The following is a 15,425-nucleotide window of genomic DNA, read 5'->3' as shown; positions in this document are numbered from 1 at the left end:
AAAATACAAAATTTGTATTTTGAATTGTGTAATATGTAATAAAATATAATATATATACTCCGATTTTGTATTTTATTTGAAAAATCTGAAATACAATATATTTTTCTTCCTACACCCCTCTATAGAATTGCATTATGTCTCTTTTGCTTCATTTTTTTTTGGAGAGCATTCCTCCATCCCATGTCCTCTTCTATATTATGTCAACCATTGAGAAAGGTGACCATGAGATGATAGGGAAAGAGAATGTTCCAATGGAACAAGAATTTTGGAATAAAATATGTAGAACTATGAAATACATTTTGGAGCAAAATTTGTGAAACAAACTCTCCTTAGTGTATATAATGAGTTTTCTAAAACAAACTTTTTGGAACACATGACATGTGTTTTGGAACGAGTTTTTTTTTCTCTTCTTCCTCTGTAACGTTCTCCTTCTCTTCTTTTTCTGCAGTGGTGATGGTGCAATAGTGGCTGCAATGGTAGCGCAGACGCTTTCAATCATTTCATCCAATTGTGAGGATACATGTTGGAAAATAGGGGTGCAGGAAGCAAAAGCCTTTAGAACGTGTGGAGTTGGATTTTTGAAACTCTCTGGACCCTAAACCCATATTTGAAAGCGTGTTTATGCATTCTAAAAATTTTATTTTGAAAAATATTAGCCTATTTTGAAAAATGTGTTCTAAAATCATAAATAAATCACTTAAATTGCAAAAGAACAGATTATACTGTATTAAAAGCATTTTCAAAAAAACACATTTAATACATCTAGGTATATTATTAATTTAACTACAAACCTTAAACATCCAAGAGTATCGAATGATTCAAACAGAAAGATTTCACATTAAGGAACATTTTCACCTGAATATTTTGTAGGAATATCTAGATTTCAAACTTCGTTTGCTCCACCTTGAAAAAACAACTAAATCAAAAATCTAACTAGGTCCCTAAAAAATATTATTTTTATATTTGGTTTAAGTCCAAGACCAAATTTTTCATTTACATCTCTTTGAGAATTAAAGATGACATTCAAGTTATACTTTCCAATTTTTAATCTTGCAACTTCACCTTCATGAAATTTTACTTTTCCTTCTAAAATCTTGCAAGATTCCCATTCATAAAATTTAACTTTGAAATTAGCTTCACAACTACAATAGGAATTATAAATCATTTCTAGACTTTCCACATTAGTTTTCAAATTGTAGTTTTCCTCATCTAATTGCTTCACTTTATTTTCTAACCATCTATTATCTCCCTTTAATATATTGTTTTTAAAAAGATAGTCTTTTAACTTATTCATACATTTCATTGAAAGCATCAAGAAGTTGACCATTTTCTATTGTTAAGGCAAAAGTCCAATACTCTAGAATTTTTTTGAGTGCTAAAAATAGTTAAGTATAAAACATGATCATGTTTCGTTTGTAAGATGATAACTTTATGAAAACAATAGATCATGTAAGACGTAAATGTTTCATTTGATAAATGGTACAACATTGTGATCTCCTCTCTTAAGTATGATAAGACATATACAAGACCAGATGAAACGTGGATAAAAATTCAGATTATACATACAGAGACTAAACTAACCTCAAACTTCAAACTAAATCTAGATGCTTATTTTATGTTGTAGGGAGTGTTCATCTACCAAAGAGATATGTTAAAGATGCGAGCCAAATTCAACATAAAATTATCTTTTTTGGAAAAAAGCTAGAGCTACTTTCTTCACCAACCTCCTAACATAAAAAGTATTGTCAACTCTGATCCAGCTATATGCCTTGTACAATGTGCACTTTTACTATGAATTGGTGTAAAATGGTATGTACCTATGGAGACGAGTATTGTCAACGATCAAGGATATTTGTGTAAAGATGAAGTGCATTTAATGAAACAACTATATTCAAGTTTGATGACGAAAAAGGACATAAGAAGAACTGAAGTTACTCAATAGACAGGAACTAACTCTCAACGATTATCTTCTTCCAGCACCTATGTAAATTCTTCAATCAAGAAGAAGAAAAGAGAACATAGGTTGCATTGTCACAAGTATTTATCATAGTATTTTCAAAATTAAGATTTTAAATAAGTTCTTGGTTAGATGCAAGAACTATGATATGATCACAAGTTAATTTAAATGTGAAAATACATCAATCAAGTGATTCATTTAAGTTTCAAAAGTTGCATCTATTGTGACCTTTTAGACAAAAGAGATTCATTTAAAATAAGATTTCAAATATGTCTGTTTGAATAAATATATGATGAAGTGTTGAAGTAACATAATTCGTATTTCATCAGATGTACCACTTTGAAAACTACTTATAAAATCATACTTCGTTAAGTCAGTCTGCTTCAACAAGTCAACTTAGTTTAAATTTACATTTGTATGAGTTCATCAACGAAATATTTATCATCTAGCATCTCAACTAGAAATTTTACTAGACTTATAGTGAGACTATGTTTGTGAAATTTTTTAGAAATTAATTCAATCATAATTCAATCATCCTTTCTTATGATTTCCCTATTTTTCACATTTTTATTTTTAGAAGAATAAGTGTTACTTACACTATTGGTTTCTGAAAATTTATCAACCAACAAATATGGGTTTGCTTCTTCTTCGTTGTTGTTAGACACACTTGAAAAAGATGAGGCATTATCCTCCCAAACAACATAAGCTTTCTTCATTTTAAATATTTTCTTATATTTCTTAATCATCAACAAGATTAGTTTCTAATAAAGGACATTTAGGTTTGATTGTCTAGGCTTACCACACTCATAACATATTATGCTAGAGGGTTGATCACTCTTCTTGTTTGTCTTGCTTAGTTGTTGGGTTTTGCTTTTGTTCTTGTTTCTTAAGAGGTTTAAAACTTCTTGACCATCAAATTCAGATTCTCACTATCTAAATCTACATCTAGAGTTTTTTTTGAGTCCACTCTCAAGGCAATGCTCATCTATTTACTCTTTTTTTCCTCTTCCCCTTTGAGTATTGTTCTCTTAGCTTTTCAAGAGTGTTGTCATGTGCATGGTTTCTAAGTCTATTGATTTAGATATTGTTTACCATGGCCTATTTAAACTTTTCAAGATTTTTATATTTAATTCTTCAATGTCAAATTTATTATTTAGTACAATTAAATTTAATCATTAAGTACAAGGTTTTAGTTTCTAACTACTTTATATTCTAAAATAATTTTTATTAGTTTTTTAGAGACTAATTTAGAATCTAAAATATTAGTAGTTAAAACCTTATAGTAGTTAATTTATATATCAATTTAGAAATTATTTAAGATGCTAATAATTTTTTAGACTCTAAAATAATATCTAATTTAATCAATATAGTAACTAATTATTTTTTTTTCAAGTTTAATTGTTATTTAATAATTTTCATCTAGTATTATATGTGGTTTTCTCATAGATTTGATAAAACAGGGCAGGTTGTTCCTCCACTATTTTTATTTCTTCTTTCTTTCTTTGATTAATGTTGTTTGTGGTGAATTGAGATAAAATAAACTTAGTGATGCCTTAACATTCTTTAATTTCTATTAAAAAAATCATATTTTATTGTTATAATTTATTTTAATAAAGTAAAAGTAATGAAACGTGAAAATATATATATAATATTTAACAGACGTATTAAGTAATTAATTTATTTACTAAAAAGTATTTTAACGACTTCGTCAAACATTTTCAATCTTAAATGGGTGAACATTACGTAATATTTTGAAGCTTTATATTCTATTTGAAATAAAGTAAATGATAAGTTATAAAAGAGTTTTAACTTAAATTGATATGTTTTAGGCGTAAATGGAAATTATTCTCTCAAAATTTTAAATTTTTATTTAATAATTTAATTAAAATAATTTTTTTACATTATCATTAAATCACATCTCAATTATAAACTTTTAATAATTATTTAAAATTTATATCTAAAGTGATTTTTAATTGGTTGATAATTTAATTTTAAGTTATTTTAATCCTGTTTTGGGAATTAAATTATATGATATGAACCATTTAAATTATGCGTTTTTTCTTAAATAATTAATATACTTAATTATAATCAAGTCAGGTCCTAATTAAAAAAAGCATGTGAAACTAGCCAACAAACATCTTCTTAATCCTTAATCACCGATTTTTTAATCTTATATCCACTCAATTGTTTTTCTATAAATTTTCCTAATTATTAGTAAATACAATAAATAATGTTATATAAAATTTCCTAATTATTAGTAAATATAACAAATAATGTTACATTTTTAAGATATTAATTACAATTAGTTTTCACTTTAGTATTAAGAATATTTACAAGAAGATAAGGACCCCCAGCATCCATGTATATAAGTACATAGTTCTGTTCTCTTAAGTACTTACTGGGATAACATTCAGCAGAAAGAGGATATAATGCAACGAAACACAAATAATTAATTTTATATTATTAAAATTTAATTAATATGATTTAAATAAAAATGTTTAGAAATGATACAATTGAATAAAATATATACCCAATTCATACATTACATGTTTTTCTTATTGCATTTTATTGTTAAAAATTATTTAATTTCTTTACTTAAAAAATACAAGAGTTTGTAATTACATATTTAGAGATTAATTATCACAATTAAAAAAAAGGAAATGTACCTGTATAACTATGCATTGCACTGATTCAATGAAATGATCTTCATATAATTAAAGAAATAGAAACTAGTAAAACATATTGTATTGTATATTATTACATACATCAACTAACTTTTATTGATTAAGAAAACAATAGATTTAACTTTTATAAAGAAAGACAATTATATGAAAGTGAGTGAAAAGCTAGCATGTGATATGATTTGAGTTTTGAGCACTTGAAGAGAAATAATGTGGAGAAGAGCTCATTGTCAGAAATTTATTATTGTAGTTTCAGACATCACTAACAATAAACCATCTTTAATCTTTGATTAAAAAATATAATACAAGTGGTCTAGTGCTACTTCTAATAATCTCTCTACTTTGTGGGAATCACGTGAAGACATTAGATTAAGGAGAATTCAACAAAATAATCAGATTAAAAAATCTAATATATTTGACTAAGAGTATTTAGTAAGATACTCTAGTTTTTAACTATATTTTAGATGATATCTTATTTAATCTTCTTTCATTAAAATATTTCATATTTTAATATATTTTTCTATTATTCTTAATTTTTATATTATTATCTATTTTCAATTGTTGCCTATATTATAAGATTGTCTTTCTTTATTATTTTGGGTTAAAGAAAAATGTATTTAAAAATTATTTTAATTATTACATTATTTTTAATATTGGTTGAGTTATTTTTTAATTTTTTTTACATAGTTTGAATTGAAAAAAAAATAGCATTATAAGTTAAAGTAACTAATATTCTATTATGTATATGAAAATTGTAAAAATAATAATAATATGACACCAGTTTGATCTGATAAGTAAAAATATTTAAATAAAATTAATTTATATAAATTTAAAAAAAATAAACTAAAAAATTTAATAAGAATTTAATCATTTTATAAGATCTAAAATTATAATTATATAATAATATACTTTTTAAAAAAATAAGTTTTATTTATATGATAAAGCTAATTAGTTATATTTTTTTTATATTAGTTTACAATTTATCAACTAACTTACTCACTAATTTTAATAAATATTTTTAATCTAATAAGCTATAATTTATTATTTTAGAATTTATAAATTAGAATCTTATTAGCTCAAAATTATATCAATTACCTCCTATTTGTAAAGTCTAAAAACTGTTTCATAACTTGAGAATCTAGTAGGAAAAAAATAATTACTTGGACTGAGTAAACTTGAATAGGTATCTTCAGAATATTTTTAAAGTATTTGGGTAGTTATGGATTTTGCTGTCACCTGTATCTTTGTGCATGGAATCATAAGATATCAGAAACCAAACAGACATACAAACTTATATAATTAACTACTATAGTTTAAATCATGGGTGTTGATGCTGAATTTGTTGACCGTTACTCATAAAAAAAAATATATGCACAATAATGCTATATTTGCAATATAATTTTACAATTTATTTTTCCGTTTATCTATTTCCACTATATAATTTATTTTACCCTCTATTATTCTCTTCTTAACCTATTTTTCCTCTGTTGTAAAAAAAATCATTATTAACTGTTATTGCACAAATCGTAATATATATTTATTGAATACATCATTCTAACTCTTCTCATAGGTATACTATCTTATAAATAATTAAAAAAGTTAATAAGATAGAAAATTGAAAAAAACAATGAAGTATAAGTTGATTTTGGTTTAATCTCAAGTCTCTTCTGAGAATTATTTTAGGAGGAAGTTTAAGGGTTATAAATTCATTGTTAATATTTTAATTTGTAATATATTCTCCCATAATAATAAAAACGGACTGTTTCAGCTGTGTTGGGAGATTAGGTTAAACTGGTCGAACTCCATTAACAATTTTTTATGTGTTTTTTCTTTTTATTTTTTTTTTATTTTTTCGCGCTCTATTGGTATTATGCTTTTTTTTTTCTGTTATACTATTCAATATTATTTGTTTCTGTTAGTGTTTTTTTTTTGGAAAAATTACTCGATTTTTTGAACAGTATATAATTAAATAATTTCCTCATTTATGTTTCCATAAGAGAAAAAGAAAACAGTGGAAGTTAACAACTGTGAGCATGCATGTGTGTTGGTTCTAATTTTGTTGACCATTATTTGCGGAATTTTGTCTCATAACTTCTCAAATAACCTATGCTTGCTTCCAGAGACTAGCTCAACTGCACATGGCTGCTGCCCATATTTCAAGAACAAACACTCTCTCTCTTCAACTCTTATCACTTCCTTTCTCACTCATTTTTCCATTCTGCAAATAATATCACTATTTCATTTCACTACAACTCAATCAATAAAACACCATTTTTTGTTGTTCATAATATAATTAACTCTTTAACATCTCACATATATTCTCCTTCAAAAAACTCAATATAGAAGAAAAAGGTAGGTTGTGATGTGAATATACACGGGGAATATTTCAGCATCCAATAATCATTAACTTAATAACATCGTTTGACTTTATTCCAAAGAATAAATCCATATGCTATTAAACAATTTTTATCCTGCATAAAATAATCGTGTGGCGAAAGCTTCTAGGCTTTGTGTTTTTCAATTAATCTTTATAGTTCTTTCTCTTTGACCACACTGTTCCAATTCCAGACAGGAATAAAAATTTAAATAGAGAGATTCGTTAATTTATTCGTATGAAATCTAAATGAATTTGTAATAACGTGGCATGTTGAAATGAGAGTTCTGAAGAGATTAGCAGTGAACATGGTTGAAGTTAGCCGAGCTAATAGAAGTAAACGAAATTAACGAAAAGATAACTGATGTGATTCAATATATATGTTACGCAAGACATTAGATCCCTACATTGGAAATATTTCTGTGAAAAGAAGAGATTGATAAGAAAAAGGAAGAAGAAGAGGTTGATTGTGGTGGTTAATGGGAGTTTTCTGATGGTAGTTGAAGAACGGGGCATGAAGTTGTTGGATTTGCCACAAACCTTGAAGAAAAAGCGTAGAACTTATAGTAATCTTCATCCATTAAGGTGCCACATCCAGTGGAATCAAAGTTCAAGGAATAGCTCAACGGATCATAGCGGCACTGGAACGAACCTTGTCGAGTGCCACTTTTTGCTCGCACTTTGCAGCCACGTCTCTTGAGTCTCCTCATCAGTTTTGTCACCAAACAACAACAGTAGCATGTTGACACCATGGATTTGGTTGCCACAGTAGTGGCAGTGGTGGTGCTTGTGGACGTGGCAGATTCATTTTGCATCTTCATGCTGTTGCTGCTGCAGTTCTTTTGAGAGCTTAAAGGCCACATTTCTTGTGTCATGCAACTTCTGGAAAGGAATATATGAATGTTCAATGTTGTTGATGATGATATAGTGAGTGAGTGAGTGAGTGAGAGTAATGTGGATTGTGGAATATGAAATCGTATATTATTCTCTTATAGGAGCATTGTTTGACTGTTGGAAGAACTTGCATATATTTTAAGCTGAACATGCACAGTGTTATCACATGACCCATATATTATATAATTGGTGTGACAGTAAGAGGTATTTAAAAAATGAAATTCTGTTATGTGTATATATAATATATATTAATGCAAATCTTTGAATAGTTGAGAATAAAGAAAAGTTGTAAAGGCAAGAATCAGAAGAATATGTATAAGTTGGTTCACTGCAAGATACATCAGCCACGTGATTACTATAATTTGAATAGACTTAGCTATGAATACATGAAAATGTAGTCTTTGATTTTGTATAAGAAAAATGATTACATCTGATTTGATGACGAATGATAATGGGGCGAGGTGATGGACTGATGGCAGAGCAAAAGCAGTGCTTTTCTTTTGTTTTTTTCCAGTTACCATATCTTTTTCTTTTTACTTTTTTTAATCTATAAGTACTTTTTGAATTGAAGATCAAATATGGAAGTTGTGTGTGTAGAGCTTGGATTATCACTTCAGAGAATAGGCTCTACAAATTTTCTTCAATCATTGTTATTTTGTTTACTTTCACACCCAAAGCCTCATCATTTTCATTTTTAGTTTAGCGTGTCAGACAATGTTTTAGATGTGATTTCAAAAATAAAATTTATTTTAGGTTTAAATCATTGTTGGTCCACGTGATTTTTCAACAATGTGTAATTTTTGGTCTTCATAAAAATTTAATAGCATATTTGATTCTTTAAATTTTGCAAATTAAGTAATCTAATATAGTATTTATTATTAACAACAAATGTTAAATTTTATAATTAAACACTTTTATTAATAGAGATGATGATTTAACATTATGGGATGTGATGAGAACAAGGAAGGAATAGCTATATCCTCTTGGATTTAGTGGTTAGAACTATACAACATTCTTCTTCTCCAACCTTTCTAATGGTTATAGAGAGTATGATATGCTTAAAAATTTTCAGAGATGGGAATGGGTGAATAGGTGTTCAAGGAAACTGGTTTGAGTTCGTGAGATTCTATGACGTAAGGAATGCACGATAGATGAAACAAGGAACTGGACAACATTCATATTGACAATGTCAAAATCTCCAAATATAGAAGAAACGGACAAATAACTCTCAACCTTTAAGGAATACTGTCAAATCTGACATAAATAAACAACAACACTAATTGGTTTAGAGAGAAAAGAGAAAGAAACCAACTTTTGCAAAAACTGCAAAAGGTTCGATTTCACATACCCAATGGAATGGACATATCATACAAACCATTACAGAAGATACCTTGTGGCTCAAGCAAAGCTTTATAGGTTACATGCAAGACTACTATTTGTCACTTAATATGATTTCTAATGAGTTTGTAAAAGGGAGTATGAACATGTTTCAAGTAAGGTACATGGGGGATAACTTAGTTTTGCTAACACTTACGGGAAATCATTGAGCAAAATAAAGAATGGTTCGAAAGCTTGTTCTCAACTATTGTACCATGGTCGAAAAAAGGTAATGTTTGGTAATAGGATGTAATGGGTGAGGATCACTGGCCTACCCCTGTCCTTATGGAACGCAGACTATTTTCGCAAGGTAACAAATTTTGTATCCATAGACAAGGTATATGAAACATGGGACAACATAGAGTATGCAACATAAGAGACTTTAGAAAAGTATTCTATAATCAAAATATGGCTCGTGGAGAAATCTGAATGAGAGTGGAAAAAAACGTCCATGAGTCGTGATGGTGGAAGAAAGACTTGAGAGGTGTGTGAACAAGGGCATGGGGAATGGTTTGATTAAAGTACAACATGGAAGGTAGGACAAAGAGATAAAATATTTTTTTGGAAGCATAGGTGGTGTGGAGAGTTCTTCTTTATGCATAAATATCCTAGAACATATGGGAATGTAGTTGCTAAGAGTGTAACAATTAAGGAGGTTGGGAGATGGACAAGGAATAAATGGGAATGAAGCATACAATTGAGAAGAACTTGATTTAAATGGGAAAAAAAAAACACAATACATGGAGTTTGCCCAAGACATAAAAACTCGGGATTCACAAGGAAGGAGGGGATGACTGGGTATGGAAGGATGAGGAGGTGGATGAATACACAGTAAAATCAACATACAAAAAGTTAGAGAGAGTTTATATTGGGGAGAATAATGAACTTTTTAAATTATTTTGGAGGACAAAGGCTCAACCATCTACACACCACATAACTTGGAAAGTAATCGTAAGTAGAATCCCAATAGTGGAAAATCTAAGCAATAGAGGTGTACATGCTCAAAACAAGTTGTGTGTAATGTGCAGAAGGAGCAATAAAATGAGTGACCATCTTTTTATCACATGCAATGTGGCTGGTAGAGTGTGGAATAAGTGTAACACATGGATAGGGGTTAGTACAGTCCAACATCACCAACCTAAGTCTTATTTCTAGCATTTTAGTACCTCAACCTTATGTGAGGTGGGGAATATAATCTAGAAAGGGATGTGGGCAGGTGTAATCTTTTGTATCTAGGAGCACAAAATCACAATTATCTTTAAAAATGCAAGGTTAGATATAGAAGAGACATTCAACAAGGTGCAACTAAAATTGTGGGCTTGGTTACATTTTATGTTTAGTAAACACTACAAAAAATCGTGTAAAAAGTGACAGTTTTAATATGGTGGTTATTAATAACCGTCACAAATTTCAGTATAATACGTCATTTGACTAACTGTCACAATTATCTTTTAAAATATGTCATTTTCAACTGTCACAATTATCCTTCAGAATAAAAACAAGTTTTACTTCCCTCATTATTCCCAATTATTTTTGAAAATATAATAATGATAATAATAATAATAATAATATAATAATAATGATTATAGTAATAATAATAATAATAATAATAAGAATTAACCTCTTACCCTTATTTATATGAAATATTATACAAGGTTGATTATTTTTAATATTTTATATTTATAAAATTGGAATCGAAAATTTTGGTGACGACAAGGTGGGAAGGTTAAGGCGGAAGGGAAAGTAACTACTGGCACTTTGATAGAGCGCCAACAGAGTTGTAACACCTCCATCTTCATTATAGTCACACAACACCCTCAGTTACAAATTCATACTACCAAGCTCGTGAGCAAGAAAAGAAACAAATAAACCTCTCTCTCTCTCTACGATTATTGATCTCAGGAGAAGAGAGATTGCGATTTGCGATTCGCAATGGCTTCCACCCCAATGTGGTTCTCCGCTACTTCCATCGGTGCTCAGGTGCTTCCCCGCCGTAACTCCCTCGCCGTGCTCTTAACCGTCTCTGCGAGATCCTTCGCAAAATCGAGGCTCAGGTTTATCGGAAGAAGCTCCAACTTGAGCTTCCTCCGTAGGCGAAACTCTTTCTCCGCTGTGAAGTGCGTCTTCGGTAGCGAGGCCAGTAACACACTACACGATCTCGTGGTTCAGCAACAAAGTCTGAAGTTTTTGCTTCTCTCTATATATATATATATATTTATGTACATATATGTGTCTGTCAGTCTGCATTTTTTAGCTCTGTGAACTTCTTGAAAGTTTAATTAAGCGTGTGGATTTGGTTGCGATAGAGTGAGAGTTGCAGTTTAGAATTGAATTGGAGTTCTAGTGTGTTGGAAGTAATTTCTTACAATTCAAATGACTGAATCTTTTTTCTTATATGTGTTCATCCTATGCAAAACTGAAATAGGGAGGAAGAAAAGTATAAAACATTAAGAAGTTAGGAATTATAGAATAAAAGAATCTGGATAGGAAACTAACTTTTTATATGTGATTGTTGAACTTTTATTTTCACGCATTCAATGTCCAAAACTACATTCAAGGTCCAAAACTGTTGGCTGCTTTCTGCTATGGTTGTAAAGAAGGGGATGATAGCAGTGCATAGATAAGAATGAATCGACTTCAGATTTCCAAAATTTTAAAATCATCTTTCAAGGATTGTATGATTGTGTAGCCTCTCATATAGTTGGTTTACTGGTATCTTTGCTATCAAAGATATTGACACCGGCATAAAATTCTGCAACTTGGTATATCAATTGAGATGTCATTAATTAATGTCCTGTCAAGTATGGATATTACTTTTTTGTAGCATATGTTATTATATGTTCTATTTTAATCTAACTTCCCCTGAACTTTTGGTTCACTCTAATGGCATTATTTGCAATATATCTTGTGATAGGCGTGCCCCTTCCATATTCTAGATCTTTCTTCAGATGGTCCACTGATTTTATCTGGAAGATACAAGGGAAGTTTTCCCAAAGATCCTGAAATTAAAGGGGTCTTGGCTGATTTCAGTAATTTTGTGGTAGATATGAAGATTCAAAAGGCTAAGGACATACCTATACAAAGGGTAATTGTCTTGTTTTTCCCCTTTAAACTATATCTAACATTTCTAGAGAGGATGCTCGAATTTTGTTTATGGGTGCTAGAAATCTATTTAGTACTCTGTCGTCTTGAACTTTGAAGGATCTATCATTTCATGAAACATAGAGTGATATACCAGTCACATCTAGTCCTAATTCCATTTATTCTCTTACATTCCATCGTTATGATTTTCTATGGGTACATAATGAACTTTTGCTTTCTTAATCCTTCTAACGTGTGCGTACACCAAAAATAGTTTGCTTCATCTATATACTCTTGCATATTGTAGTTTACCTTCCTTTACTGTTAATTATTATTTTCCTTTCCTGCACTGCTTTTCCTTTAACAGATTTGTGCAAGAGATCAAATAGAGTATCTTACTACTTAAGCATGGTTCTCAAAAGATGAGAGATTAGAACAACAGGTTTGTTATTACTTTTTGTTCTATCACTCCTCGTATTCACATGCTTGAGTTAAAATTTCATCTAGGTTTGTAATGGTTCCTCAATTTGATATCAGGCCATTTCTTTTTTCTCTAATAATTTTTCTTGTGCTATATTTAAATGGTAGGTTGCAATTACAAACGACTTTATATTCAAGTACACGAGTATGGCAAATCTTGAGAATGATCATCAAAAGAATGTCAAGGAATCAAATGGAAAGAAAGAAGTATGTATCAAAATTTTAGGTTCTTTTTCCTAATAAAATGGATATAATATTTCTTAGTAGATATTTATCCCACCTAAGTGGGAGATACCTTAACCACTTTGGTTGTCATTGTTGTATGTCAGCAGATTTCTTTTCAAAATTACGCTATTCATTTATTACTTTTTTATTTTAATGTAAGAAATGTTTCTTACTCAAAATTTTGTTTTTGATATGCATTTCTTGGATTTATGGAGATTTTGTCCTTTGGCAGGTTTGATGGAGCTGTTCCAGACCCCCGAAATGTTCATACATCCCCCAATGAGGTATTAATATATTTAAATATTTATTGGTGTCTTTTATTTTATAATTATAAACATACAAATTCATTAACTTAAAATTATTTATTTCAGGCATCAGATTATGGAAGTGGTGCTCCATCACCTAATCAAGTAATAGGATCAAGTGTTGCAAGCAAAACTGATTAGGGATGTGTGTTTTAATTTTAAACTTGATTAGGGATGTATGAACTTTTGAATAATTATGTGTTGTAATTTTAAACTTGATTAGGGATGTATGAACTTTTTATATGTTTAAATTTTCAATTACATATAAACTTTTGAACATTATTACGTGTGCTTTAATTTTCAATGAAATGAATGGATGATTATAACTTTATACATTATTTTATTTTATTATGAAAAAGTGGTGGTTAAATTTTATAATGGTATAAAACAGATTATAAAAAAGTGGTGGTTAAATTTTATAATTGTATAAAACAGATTATAAAAAACTGGTGGTTAAATTTTATTTATTCAAAATTAAAATTACGTCAGTTAAAAACGCCACTACTTACGTATATTATGGCGCCAGAATCTTCTTCAATGGATGTAAATTGCGACAGTTATAACTGACACTACTTACATATAAAAACTGTCACTACTTACACTATGTTTAAAGTGGCGGGTGTTGCGGCGGGTAGAGTAAAACCGCCACATTAAACTTTGTGGCGGCCAGTTCTATGGCGGTTTGGAAAACCGTCACAAGCGTATATTGTGGCGGTTATAAACGCCAGTTTATACGAAAATAACCGCCACAATATACACTTTTTTTTGTAGTGAAAGCAGTATTTTCTTACTCTAACTAGTATTTGTGCTCATTAGTATGCGTCCAAATGATATGTACAATATACAAAAAGGGGTAAGATATATTTATGAGTTCTGAAATTTTGAAACCTTCGGGGAGAATAGGAAGAAATGTAGTTATGCATTAGGTGTAAAATTAGGATTTAATGTAACTATCATTTTGTATTGGATGTAACTATATGTTTTATGGATAACATGATAGTCTTGGATGGAACTATATGTTTTGTGGATAACATGACTCAAGTTTGCAAAACCTAGGATTGAAGTTTTATGCAAGTAAATAGATGAAGCAAGTGGGTGAGAGGATAATCTTGGTTAGAATGAATAGTTAATTGTGCATAAATAGCCATGACACATCACAATACTCTTATATTGCAAATCAACAGGAGAATGCTAAGGTGGAGGAGACTAAAAGGATGCATTTGTTTTTCTAGCTCTTGACCACTTTTCTTTTGTTGTTCTATATAGCAATCATTGTTTGAAAGTTTGTATAAATGTCAAATGTAGGAGACTTGATGCAAATCAAACTTGGTGCAAATCTAACAAATGTTGTCATGTTCAGCTAATGAAAGCACAAATATTTCTTAATAAATTCATTTGAAATAGGAATGTAGGGGCTTATAGAGATATATGAGATCCACATCATCTTATGGTTTTTATGTAGTGAGTCACTTTTGTATGATTGAGATTAGGGAGCAGGGTATGTAATGGCTGAAATGTTATTTTTGTGAATTATAGAGACTATATCATATAACTTTTTTTACATAGAATTGGAGCATCCCTTAAATACATCTAATTTATTTATTCTTTATTGTTTAAAAAAAACACTTTTATTAATTTGTATCAAACATTATTATAATTGATTCACACTTCAATATATTTTCAATCATAAATCAAAAAATACATTAACATTAAAATCAAAAAAATTAGAAGACTAAGGAATTAACTTAAATGTTTATAAGAATAAAAAATTACATTGACAAAATCATGGGAACAAAATATAGATTTGAAATTTCTGTTAACAAGTTTTCTATCAAGATAGTAATTTACTTTTGGGATAAGTATCATTTAGTTTTGCAACTTAGCATTATATTAGTTCAATCTTTTAAATTACATTAAATATATAATGTATTTTTATTTTTTAATATAGAACGAATTAACGGATGTATCAGTATTAAGGAATCCAATACTCTTATCATTTCCATCATTTATCTTTATATAATGGGATACAATATTATATCTATTTTTATATC

General features: G+C 29.1%; 1 long non-coding RNA gene across 1 annotated transcript; it reads left to right on the top strand.

Annotated features, from left to right (window-relative positions):
- The first annotated feature begins 12,970 nt into the window (after window positions 1–12,970).
- LOC137809728 (uncharacterized) lies at window positions 12,971–13,634 on the top strand. Its single transcript, XR_011080802.1, has 3 exons — window positions 12,971–13,051; window positions 13,302–13,353; window positions 13,441–13,634. It is a non-coding gene; the product is annotated as an uncharacterized lncRNA (long non-coding RNA).
- The last annotated feature ends 1,791 nt before the right edge of the window (window positions 13,635–15,425 follow it).

Source organism: Phaseolus vulgaris, chromosome 2 (genome assembly GCF_000499845.2).
Source record: "Phaseolus vulgaris cultivar G19833 chromosome 2, P. vulgaris v2.0, whole genome shotgun sequence".
In the NCBI taxonomy this organism is placed as follows: domain Eukaryota; kingdom Viridiplantae; phylum Streptophyta; class Magnoliopsida; order Fabales; family Fabaceae; genus Phaseolus; species Phaseolus vulgaris.
This window is presented reverse-complemented; position numbering and strand designations above follow the sequence as displayed.